Source organism: Hyperoodon ampullatus, assembly GCF_949752795.1.
Source record: "Hyperoodon ampullatus genome assembly, chromosome: 5".
NCBI lineage: Eukaryota > Metazoa > Chordata > Mammalia > Artiodactyla > Ziphiidae > Hyperoodon > Hyperoodon ampullatus.
Genome location: NC_136918.1, coordinates 46,878,136 through 46,891,398, shown reverse-complemented (window position 1 = coordinate 46,891,398; position 13,263 = coordinate 46,878,136).

Here is a 13,263-nt window from a genome sequence, read left to right as displayed (position 1 = left end):
GTATTAACTATTTACTTGTATTTTGTTACACATTTATTTTAATGTTCAGGTGTCTGTTGTAAATTTGAAATGAAATCCTATAAAACAGAATTTGTTTAAACATGGACCTCATGCCATTATTGTTTAATTTTTTTCTCTACATAATTTAAAACTACATAAATTAAGTAGGCCACCAAGAACTTGGTTTGAATCCTATGAAATTAAAGTAACAATTTTTAAAGTTACCCAACTGATACTTTAATTTCCTTAATTATTTGTCATCCTTTACTGATTTTTGATAAATAATGATGTTAGCATTGATAAAGTAATAAAGAATTTTAGGGTATAATTAGTATATCAAAAGGGATTTATCGACCAAAATGGTATCAGATTATATTCATACTGTCATCACATAGTTGACAGATTTTCTTCTGGTGGGTGATGCTCGTATAAGCCTTTGGGTTAGCATGTATGTATATATTCAATACATGTGTGTATATATGTAGATAGATGGTATGCTCATCTACACACATACATACAGACATCAAGAATTTTATCAGTTTCTGATCAGAAAAAGGCACATAAAGTAAAAATTAGTTGACCTTATTAAATTCAATTCCAGAAGTATATTTTTTTAATTTGGGCATTTCTAGAATACTTTGTTACATATGTAAGTACATGATGAATATTAGTATGATGACTCATATACAGTCAGAATCTATATAATGCATACAGTTTTACAAGATCAGAAAACAAATTGACGGGAGATACAAGTTTGCTAAACCTAGCCATTGATATACCTCAGTGGGGAAGGAATTCAAAAGTTTTTTGGGGGGGTCAACAGAAATGTACAGTTTTTACTCCATGAACTTTAATCATTTTTCATGTGTTCCTATATGTGAGTGAGCTATAAAGTGGTCTAATTTTTACAACAAAAAGGCCTTCTTCCTTTTCTACTCTAATCTTCCCACTGACTTTACTGCACAGGTATGAAATGGTAGCCTGTTGTATCTTCAGTAACCTTTTTTTTCCCCTAGATGACTGAAATATAGGTATTTACTCCATTTAAACCAGGTGTTAACAAAAAAGTGATGTAAATACTCAGGGAGGGTATTAACTTGTCATTTTTGCCTAATTGGAGTGTTTAAAGTGCCATATCTAAGTAACTTTCAGTTCATGATTCTAGAGTAAATTCAGTTTGGTAAAGGGGCTTCACACATGGCGGTGGTTAAACATTCATTTTTTTATATTTAGAAAGATGAAAATGTTTTGTGAACTGATACATTTTCTCTTAGTGAATATGAATTATTTATGTATCTCTACTGTCATACCCTTTTGAAATGAAACTCAGGAAAATACAAAGGTTCAATTATACTACTTTTGTCAGTGTACAAACCAGGTGTGTTTTGTTTTTTTCTTTTTTTCCTGTTGTGTGGATATGGCAATAGATTTTTAAAAAAGAAATGCTGTGAGAACCCATACATGAAAAGAGAGGGTTGAATCATCAGTGTGTGCCTTTTGTTTCTTGAGATTTATATGTGGAAAAGATACCTTCTGCTCCAGACTGTATTTTCAAAGAGAAGAGATTGCTCTTTATGTGGTGCCAAGTGATAAGATAATGTCTCTTAAAGGCTTCCTGTGGACTGCCTTTATTTTCCTAAACTCAAGACACCAGTTAACCTCAACATAATTTTGGCCTTTCTTAGAATTTCTTGTGCATTATATTGAAAACCAGGTTTACATCACCTCACCCCATTATTCCTTTTAGTTAAATAAATTCACCATACCAAGAAACCGGAATGGGGCAATTTGGTTGGCCTTTAAGGCAGTAGGTTTGACTAGCTAGCTATCTGTCACATCTAATGCTAGTCATCAGAAACCGCTTGAGCCAGGAGTGTGAATTGATAATTCCAGAGACAGTTTCAACATACTTCAGACTTCTTAAAAATGTTTTTTATGAATGTTTTACATTTGTGTGATTGCCTTAGATATTAAATATTTGTAGTGCTAAAGATCATCATTAAAAAATGTTTTGAATACCAGTAGTTATAACTTATTTTATATATCATCCCAAAGAAAAGAATTTGTTTTAATGTTTTCAAAATAACTGCATCTGAATTTGTTTATATGCCTTAAGTTCTCTAGTGCTATTTCAACTTTTCTTTCAATCTAAATAAAGCTTACCTTAGATAAGTTTCATACTTGTTTCCTATTGAGTAAATTTCCCTTCTTGAATTTTTTAATGAGCACCAGCCTTGTGGTTGCTTGAAAGAAAATGTTAAGAAAGGTTGTTGGGTGTTTGGAGTTTTATTATGTTGGGGGACTTTTTTTGTTTGATGCCATGGTGCTTTTTAAGATATTAAGAAAAACATCTATCTTACGTCGATTAAACCCTTGTAAACATCATTTGCAATATCTGCATCTAAAGTCAAAAAAGTAAATCTTATTTTTGTTTCATTCTTATGTACTGTTTTGTTTGTTTGTTTTGTTTTTTCCTCTACAGGCTCTTTCATTTATCTTCCCTGAAAAAGTTCTTAGTCTTTCTTTCCCCAACACCCCTCCCTATGGTTTCTTAATTTAAATCTTGTTGAGAGTTTCTGGAGCTATCTAAGACAACACGATTATAGAGTTGAACAAAAGCATAATGTGCTTTACAGCTTGTACAGACCTGTGGCAGCCAAGTGTCTTTTGCTTTAAGATGCTCCAGAGTCTTCACAGTGGGGAAAAAAAAAAAAAAAGCTTTGTATTTCTTTGTTTTCAGTTTAGTTGCAGCACACTAATATGTCTTGTTTAAATATACTTTGTGCATAGTTGTCTTTAATTTTTAAAAAGTTGTATCTAATAAAAAATGTCTTTTAACCATTATTACTTGACTATGGTTGTATTAAATTTTATTTACCAAAAACTCATTGTTTTGTCTTACCTTAAATATATTCAAGTGGTTGTTTGAAAAAGGAGTGGGGGAAATTACAAATTAATATACGTATTTACTAGTGTGTTCACAAAGTAGAAGGCTAAACAAAAAACTAAAAACATTGATGTGTATGAGGAAATGGTGGCTTAGGGACAAGTAAAAAGGCAACTTCACTGCATACTCCTATAGAATTGTGTGTAATTATATATAAATATGCATATAATCAATTTTTTAGTATGAACCACATGTAAGTGTTACTATTCAGAATTTTTTTATTATGATTTTAATTTTTAATTATGAAAGTGATCCATAACATTTGCACTGTAGTGTTCTTTTGATTTGGCCTTCAAAAATACCCTTATAGTAATATAAAGAGTAAAGAACTTAAGAAATTTTATTGCAGGTGTCGAAGAGGGCACATTGTTTACTGCAGAGGCAATGTCTGATTTTACATTAGCAAAAGTAAAATCTTGAAAAGATATGTTACAGAAGTGCAAGCAATGCTTAGCTTGTTACGCTTAGTTTTTATATTGTGCCATCAAAATAAAATGGCAAGTTAGAGTGTGTCTTAAATAATAAATGTTAAAGCTGTTTTCATTTCACTTAATTCCTCTGTAGCCACACCTGGAAAGTGGATAGGCTTCATCGGATCTGATTCCAGCCTGTGCTCTGCCATAAAGCCATTTAACCTCTCTGAGCCATACTTTCCTTATTCTAGGAAATGCAGTCATAATACTCACTTTGCAGGCTTGTTGGATAATGGGATGTATGTTGAAGAGTGAAAAGAGTTCTGGCACAGAAGAGGAGAATATAAATGTTGATTCCCTTTCTATGCATTTTGTCCTCAGGACAAAAGTGCAGTATGCAAAGTCAGGGAAGGAGTTGAAAGAATTAAAAGCATTTGTTAGCTTATATTTGGAAAACCATGAGCAATGGGTAGAGAATAGAAGCCTTTCATAATTTAAATTTTCTCTTCAAAAAATAACCTGTACTCTTAACGGAATGAGGGGGGAAAATGGGCTAAACCTGCCTTCTGCCTCTCTGCTATTCATTAACTGTTAATGGAGACTGAGAAAATCAAAAGGCATGATTTCCTCCTAATTATGTTGGGGTCTTTTATATTTTTTATATGATGTTTTGACATCTTTGGGGGACCTTGATGGCTGGGGAGAGACTGCTCCTCCCAGGACTGGCTAATTCCTAGAGGCAGTAAACAGCTTGTCAGTGAGCCCAGCTTTCATATATAAACCAACCAATCTCCTGTCCAAAACTCCAGCCGCCTCCTTAACTCTCACACACCAAACCAACATTTCCCGTGCCCTAAATCACCCTAGGGCCAGGTACCAGACTGCTAAGAACCACCCCTTGTGTCACCAAACCAGCTGGGATTATTCAAACTAGCCAACCCTAAACTGTTTACCCTGCTATGCCTTGACTTACCCATGGGAACCCCAGTAAAGGCTCTGTCCTATGCTTGCCCCTCATTTCTTTCTGCCTCCTGACTGACACTCGTGCTTCCCCTGTGGCCCTGTGTGACACGCTGTGCCTCTTGTTTCTAGGAGAACTGTGAGTAACACTAAACTTTTCTTTCAATGGCACTGACTGCTCCGTGTTATCACCCAGTCACCTTTATAAATTAAGACTCATAAGTCACATGTTTATGTTTGAATAGCATGTTCAGCACAGAGGTGCTTAATGTTTTAGTGAATAAAACCACCAATTCTGTTTTTTATACAAATACAAGAGCGTGTATATACCTTAAAACAGGATTTTTTTTTTTTTTTGGTGATACGCGGGCCTCTCACTGCCGTGGCCTCTCCCGTTGCAGAGCACAGGCTCCGGACGTGCAGGCTCAGCGGCCATGGCTCACGGGCCCAGCCACCCCGCAGCATGTGGGATCTTCCCGGACCGGGGCACGAACCCGTGTCCCCTGCATCAGCAGGCGGACTCTCAACCACTGCGCCACCAGGGAAACCCCAAAACAGGATTTTTGAGTCATAGTTTGATAAACAATAATCAATACATATGTAGTACAACCAACGTGCCAATCAGTCCAAAGAGTCAAGGCTTTGAATACTCATATCTTTTTATTTAGAGAAAAACATGGTTGTGTGGTAAAGGAGGAAAGAGGATTTTTAAAAGATCATATTTACTTGCTTAACACACTCCTACTGAGATGTGGTGGATGATACCAAAGATAGTAAGGCTTTATGGGAATTCAGTGTCTGCAGGTGAGTAATCAGAGGAGGTGAAACAAAACAGCAACACTCCAAGCTTTCTAGCATGGTGTGACAGCTATGGAAATGGGCCTGACTAGCCTCCAACCACAGAGAGCATAATTGACCAAATGGTGCCCCAGCTGCTGGCTTTGAAATCCATCTTGCATTTGTGCTGAGCCCACACCTCCTACCAGCTGCTTTCAGCCAGTGACTTGTAACAGCGATACTAAGGCACACATGTTCCTTCTGATGGTGGATTTGGGCTCCAGGACTCCCCTTCTGCTTTGTCCAACCTTCATTAGACTACATGGCAATGTAAGATGCTTCTATCCAACCTTCTTTCCCTCTCTCCTTCACTTGTTTCTGGGGTCTAGTGGCTCTCCCAGCCTTCTCTCTCTCTCTCCCTCCCTCCCTCCACGTTTTCCCTCACAGGGCATTTTCTTGCATGTTTTTATTAAAATCCTTGCACATTTGATCTCAGCATCTGCTTCTCACAGGACTAGCAAGCGGAAAAAAAAATCCCTTGGGGGTCTTCCTTGGTGGTGCAGTGGTTGAAAGTCTGCCTGCCGATGCAGGGGACACGGGTTCGTGCCCCGGTCCGGAAAGATCCCCACATGCCGTGGAGCGGCTGGACCCGTGAGCCATGGCCGCTGAGCCTGCGCGTCCGGAGCCTGTGCTCCACAATGGGAGAGGCCACAACAGTGAGAGGCCCGCGTACTGCAAAAAAAAAAAAAAAAAAAAAAAAAAAAAAACCCTTGGGAATCATTGCCTTAATGATAGTTAGCACTGTGGGGTGATCCACTAAACCTGGTTTTCTGATAAGTCCTAGTTGTTACACTTAGACTAGGCTTGGTGGCAACATAATGCGAAAATAGGTTTTGAAGTCAGAGCTGTATTCAAATGCCAGCTTTAACATTTACTGCTTGTGTGTCTTTGGGTAAGATGCTCAAACTTTCTGGGGCTACAGTTTCCCCTCTTCCTACTTAGGCTTGTTGTGAGGATTAAATTGGAATATAAAAGCATGTAATGTCTCAGCAAGCAGCCCTTCCCTGATTGCTATGTATTTCCTCACTTGACAGAAAGCTTCTGGAGGGCAGGGCCTGTTTTACTAGATTAATTCCACAGCATCTTACCCAGTGCTTGGCATCAACGGGAAAGAAGAGACCAAAGCCCGGTACTTAAGTGGCAGTGGTGCTTAATCAGGAATGGTAGTTCTTAACAGCTGAGAGATTCATTCGTTTATGTATTCATTTATTTATTTGACAAACACTGGCGTCCTTAATGTGGATCAGACAGAATGTTTCCTCTGGGATTACAGTAATGAATGTGACAGTTCCTATTCTCAAAGTTTATAGAATGATGGGAGAATCAGACATATGAATAGATATATTCAATATATAGTATGATAGAGGAACTTATAGGATTCCAGGGACTGAGAACTATGTAAATGGGAATAAAGAATCAGCACTTTCTAGAGTAAAGAGATTGTGTGGTCTCTTCTTTCCAATTGCTGCCAAGAACTGGGTAAGGTGCTGTGGGATTAATAAGACAGGCCCTGCCCTCCAGAGCTTTCTGTCAAGTGAGGAAATACATAGCAATCAGGGAAGGGCTGCTTACTGAGACATGGAAATAACATTACACTAATGTCCTAGTTTGTTGCATTTTCTGCTTCTTAACTTGTGGTTTCCATATACCTACCATTCATAAAATTGTTAGCAAATTTTGACCTCTGATTCATAGTCTTACTCTTTAATTTTGATTTCTGCCATTATCCTGGGTCATTTAAGCATATAGGACCCATCCCTTTGCTCTAGCCTCACATTGTTTTGACCTCTAGTCAACAGACCTTCACTCCCACTCACTCCAAGTAACATAGAAGGCCATTCCTTGGATCATTTCATCACCCAGAATTATTTTTCCTATGAAATCTTAAACTCCAAAGCCTTTCTGTCTTTTGCCACAGCCTTCCTTTCCTTCCATCTCTCTCATTCTGTGATTTTCCTTGTGAGCTTATCTAGATCTCCAGTCTTCTAACACCTCTTCATGCAGGCCCCTGGGTTACCCATTATCCCTTCCCAACCTGCATTCCATCATCACAATGTGATTCCAACACTCACCAGCACTCAAAATTTGCTCACCCTTTTGATTTCCCGTTCCACTTATTCTCCTACTGCCTCCATGTGTATCATCCCAGTGGTTGGCCTTCTCTGCTCCTACTCCCAAGCTATTGAACACAGGTAGAGAAAATCAGCTAATTTATACCTCTGAAATTGTGTGATCTCCAACTTCAACTGGGTAAGGTACTCTTGGCAAGGCTTCAACTCACTCACCACTCTCCTGGCGTACTCCACTCTCTTCTCAGCAGTTGATCTTGCTTTCTCCTTCAGAGACTTAAAGGACATGAAGTAGAATCTCTCCCGCTGTACCTCTTTCCTATCCTCTCTCTTCTTCAGGATTTAGGTGTCCCTCCTCCACCTGAACTCTGAATCCCACTCAACCAGCATCTTAGGGACTTCCCCCTACATCCTTCTCTGACTTTCAACCGCTCTATGAACACTTTCCCAGAGCATTTTTGTGTGTGTGTGTGTGTGTGTGTGTGTGTGGTACGTGGGCCTCTCACTGCTGTGGCCTCTCCCATTGCGGAGCACAGGCTCCGGATGCGCAGGCTCAGCGGCCATGGCTCACGGGCCCAGCTGCTCCACGGCATGTGGGATCTTCCCGGACCGGGGCACGAACCTGTGTCCCCCTGCATCGGCAGGCGGACTCTCAACCACTGCACCACCAGGGAAGCCTCCCATAGCATTTAAACATACTCTAGCCTCTCCCATCTTTCAAATCCTTTCTGCAGCCCCAAGTTCCTTTCTGCTCTACCCTCTTTTTTTTGTTTCTCCTTTGCCTCACTTCTTCATACAGCGCAATCTGGCTCACATACTCACACCACTACAGAAATCACATTTGCCAAGAGCTCCAATTACATCTTTGTTGTTAAATTCTAAGTCCCTATCTTATTTAACAAATCTGATGCTCCTGATGACATTTTCCTATCTTGTCTATAGCCATACTTTTCCTTTTCCTTTTCCTTCTCTTTCATGGGCTCTTCCTCTGCCTCTGCCCTAAATCCTTAATCATCAGGCTTTCTTCTTACCCTGCAGATAATTATCCTGGGTAATTTTATCCACCACTATGGTCCCAGTTATGACTATATTTGATGGATCCTAAATCTAAATGTTCAGACAAGATACTTATATCCAAATGTCTTCTAGAAATTTCTGTATGAGTCCTTAATGTGGGACTACTAGAACCTGAAACTCAAAAGCAGCTTTCTCCAAAAGATTCATCTTGTATTTTCCTTTCTGGTTAATAGCAACAAAATTGACTGAAACCTAAGAGTAATTTTTCCTATTATTCAATCATGCATTCAAATATTGAGTACATACCTTGTGCCAGGAACTCTTCCTCTTTATATCTAAATCAATCTATCTGTCTATCTATCCATCCATCTAACTTTCCATCCTCCCTACCAATGCCTTAGTTCAGGCCTTCATTATCTCTATGGAAGAGTCTTCTAAGTGGTTTGCCTAAGATCAAAATTCCTTGTTGGCATGTGACTGAAACAACACTGTCTGAATAGGAAATTAATTGGAAGGTAGCAGAGGCTCACAGAGTTGATGAGGCAGCCAAGTATCCTACCTACAAAATAGGCATAAACTGGGGCAGCTCTAGAGAGCTATGAAGGACACACACAATTATCTTTAAGCAAAAATAATCTGGATAGAACATCCCTACCCATCCACCATGCTAATAGATTTATCTTTACCTCACTGACTCCTTGATTGAAATCTGTGGTGGAAACACTCAGCTGACACCAGTTCATATACCTGACTGGCTGCTAAGGGCTAGTGGAGAAAGAGAGAGGGAGAGAGAAAGATCTGAATTCCTTAGGGAGAGGGAAGCTTTGTTTCTTGTCAAAATCAATACAATATGGAATTCCCCAAATCTTGGGTGGGGTGGGGGAGAGAGGAGGAACACTTCCTGGGCTTACCCATCTCTTTGCCTTGGTTTCCTTCTCCTGGAATGCCTGCCCTCCAGCTATCTCCCCTACATTCTCTGAAAGAGCTAGGATTCATTTCCTCAGGGGAGCTTCCGTGATCACCCTCTTCGCATCCTGTAACCAAGCAGAGCCCTATGGGGCCTTCCCAGAACAGGATCCCCTCCCTCATATCCTTGGCCTGCCTTTTGTCTATAGATAAACTTTAGTCAAAGAATAACTTTAATCAGAGAAGTGAAAAAATGCAGAAAGGAAAACAGTCAAGCAAGACAAAATAATAGTTTAGCCGTTAAACAAAGTCAAGGATCTTTGGTTCCTTCTCAAGGGCTATGGATAATATTCTGAGCCATGTCCTCTGAGCTGTTTTGCAGATACTGAAACCCCCACCAGGTGGAAGAACTTAACTGTATGCTGCCCACAACACGTAGACCCTAGACTGGTTGGAACCGGGTTGATGATGTTGACTTCTGATCATCACCACCAACCAATCAGAAGAACGTCCACGAGCTGATCACACACCTCACCCTATCTTTAAAAACCTTTTCCTGAAACCATTTGGGGAATTCTGGTCTTTCAAGCACTAGCTGCCCTGGACTCCTTGCTTGGCCCTGCAATGAACGCTGTACTATCCTTCACCACAACCAGGTGTCAGTAGAGTGGCTTTACTGCGTGTAGGCAAGTGGACCCAAGTTTGCTTTGGTAATAAGCCCAGTCTGAGTTAGATGGGCTCTTGTGTGCCCCCATTACCTCCTTGATGTACCTCTGTGAGAGTACTTTACTGTTTACTTTGACTCTTTACCTCCCTCTCCCAGATTATGGACTCTTCAAAATTAGAAACCATCTCTTATTTGGTGAGGTCCAAGTATCTAGCCAAGAATCCAGCCCAGAGGAGAGGACCAGCTGGGGTAAGATGCCTTAGTAGGTAGTTTTGGAAAGCCCAAGGTCACTTGAAAGTGAAAGGAGAGACAAAGTGGCTAGAATGTAGAGTGCCAATGACAAATGGCCTGTTTTGAATTTGCCTAGAACTGAAAATTTTCATCAGTATGTTTTAAATCATATTTTTAATGACTTCCTGGCATCTTACATAACAGTGACTTTCCCTGATCTTATCACTAGCTTTTGGGTTTCTGTCTAAATCTAGGTTCAGCAATAACCCTCTCCTTGCTTCTGAATCCAGATCAAATGCTACCTCATCTATGATGCCTTTCCTGATTCCCCAAACGGATTTATTTTTCACTTCTGAGGGCAAGGAACAAGTCTGTCTTGTTAACCTAACTCTATCCCTAGGACCAGGCAAAGTGCCTGGCACAGAGTAGGTAATGAATATTTATTTGACTGATTATCAGTATGGGAGGCAGAAGGGATATGTTGAAAAATAGAGGAATGGGGAAGTTATAAAGCCTCCAAATTTCTTTAGTGATTCCTGGTTTTGTTCACACCTACTGCTTCGCTCTTGTTCGCTAACTGGAAGTCCTGATGGGTTGTTACCCAATCTTTTATTCCTGACTTACTCTGCTACTGCTATCCCTAACCCCACCCCTACCCCTACCTCCACAACTGCTATGATCCCATTTTTTATCAAAAGTATATAAATTACTTCTGGAATAGTGGTGTGAAGAGTTTCACAGACCCCCACCTCAGCAAAACAACGGTAATTGGTGAAAATTATTTTAAAAATAACAACATTTAAAGTCTCTAGAAATTATCCTAAGGGCGTATAAGTAAAGAAACATTTATTCAAAAAAATCTGCTGAAACTTAGTAAGAACAGAGTCTGTAGCACTTAAACCACTATGCACGCTCTACCTCGCTTTCCCTCCCAACTCAATATGACAGAAGCTACACTCCAAGTGGATGTGGTCAAGAAGATGGGACTCCCCTGCTCCCAGGCAGAGAGGTCTCCATGGGAGGGGCAGGCCACCAGCATTTTGCATCCCCCCACGGCTCCATGTTGCCTAGGCTAATTTCCAGGTGAGTATCGCTGAGAGGTAGAGGCACCCTTCCTCCAGCCAGCCCCTCCTTGGACGGCAGAAGTTCCACACCAAAAAAGGCAGGTCCAGAAGACCAGAGCCGGGCTTCCCTGGTGGCGCAGTGGTTGAGAGTCCGCCTGCCAATGCAGGGGACACGGGTTCGTGCCCCGGTCCGGGAAGATCCCACATGCCGTGGCGCGGCTGGGCCCGTGAGCCATGGCCGCTGAGCCTGCGCGTCCGGAGCCTGTGCTCCGCAACGGGAGAGGCCACAGCAGTGAGAGGCCTGCGTACGGCAAAAAAAAAAAAAAAAAAAGAAGACCAGAGCCTACGACCCCAGCATAGCACCCTGCTTGTAAAGCTGACTGACTTTATTTCTAACAGAGTGTGGAGATGTTCAAACTGTCCACCACAATGGTGGTAGACAGTTAAGAGAAGGCTGGTAGGCCCAAGAGGTCAACAAACACAGGCCAGCTAGTTTACCAGTGAGAACTAGGGAAAGAAACTAAGAAGACCCCTCCTGGGATCAGAATAAATCTCAAAGGCTGGCCTTAAAAACTAACCCTGCAGAGGAGTCAAAATTAAATTGAACTTCATAAAAGTTTAAAACTTCTGTGCTTCAAAGGATACCATCGAGAAACTGAAAAGACAATCCACAGAATGGGAGAAAATATTTGCAAATCATATTATCTGTTAAGGGACTTGTGTCTAGAATATATAGTGTACTAATTTCCTGAGACTGCCATAACAAAGTATCACAGGCTGGGTGGCTTAAACAACAGAAATTTATTGCTTCACAGTTTTGGAAGATATAAGTCTGAGATCAAGGTATCTCGATTTCTTCTGGGGACTGCGAGGAAGAAAATGTTCCATGCCACTCATCTAGTTTCTTGGTATTTTCTGTCAATCTCTGGCATTCCTTAGCTTGTGCTACATCACCCTGTTCTCTGCCTTCATCTTCACATGATGTTCTACTTGTATGCATGTCTCTCTGTGTCCAAGTTTCCCCCTTTTTATAAGGACACCCACCATATTAGATTAACCCCACCATAAAACCTCATTTTAACTTGGTTACATCTGTAAAGACTCTTATCTCCAAATAAAGTCATATTCTGAGGTACCGAGGACAAGGACTCCAACATATCTTTTGGAGGAGACACATTCAACCCACAACATATAGAGAACTCTTACCACTCAATAAAATAAAATAAAAAACCCAATTTCAAAATGGGCAAAAGATCAGAGTAGACATTTCTTCAAAGAAGATATACAAATGGCCAACAAGCAAAGATGCTCAATATCATTAGTTATTAGGGAAATGCAAATCAAAACCACAATGAGCTACCACTTCATACCCACTAAAATGACTATAATAAAAAACACAGGCTTTGGGTTTTTTTTTTTTTTAGTTTAAATAAATTGAATTTAAAAAAAAGACAGATAATAACAAATGTTGACAAGGATGTAGGAAAAATGGAATCCTCATACACTGCTGCTGAGTATGTAAAATGGTACAGCCACCTTGGAAAACAGTCTTGCTGCTCCTCAGAAAGTCAAACATAGAGTTACCACATAACCCAGCTCCTAGGTGAGTACCCAAGAGAAATAAAAACATATATCCATGCCAAAACTTAAACAGTGCTTATAACAGCATTATTTATTTGTAACAGCCAAAAGGTGGAAGCAACTCAGAGGTCTATCAACTGATGAATGGATAAATAAGAAGTGGAATTTCATTCATCAATAAAAAGGAGAAGAGAACTGATACATGCTACAGCATGACTGAATTTTAAAAGCATTATGCTAAGTGGAAGAAGCCAGTCACAAAAGGCCACCTACTGTACAATTCCATTCATATGAAACACCCAGAATAGGTAGATATATAGAGACAGAGGTTGGTTGTTGGTTGCCTAGAGATGGAGGGTCAGGGGGAAAATGGAGAGTGACTGCTAATTGGCAATGTGGTTTGCTTTGGGGTAGTGATCGCACAATTCTGTGAATATATTTACTACAAACCATTGAATTGTATACTTTGAGTTAATTATATGATTTATGAATTATATCTCAATAAAGCTGCTATATTTTGAAAATTTGTATAAACTGTTTCAGGAACCTCATCCTACCCAAAGTTGCTATT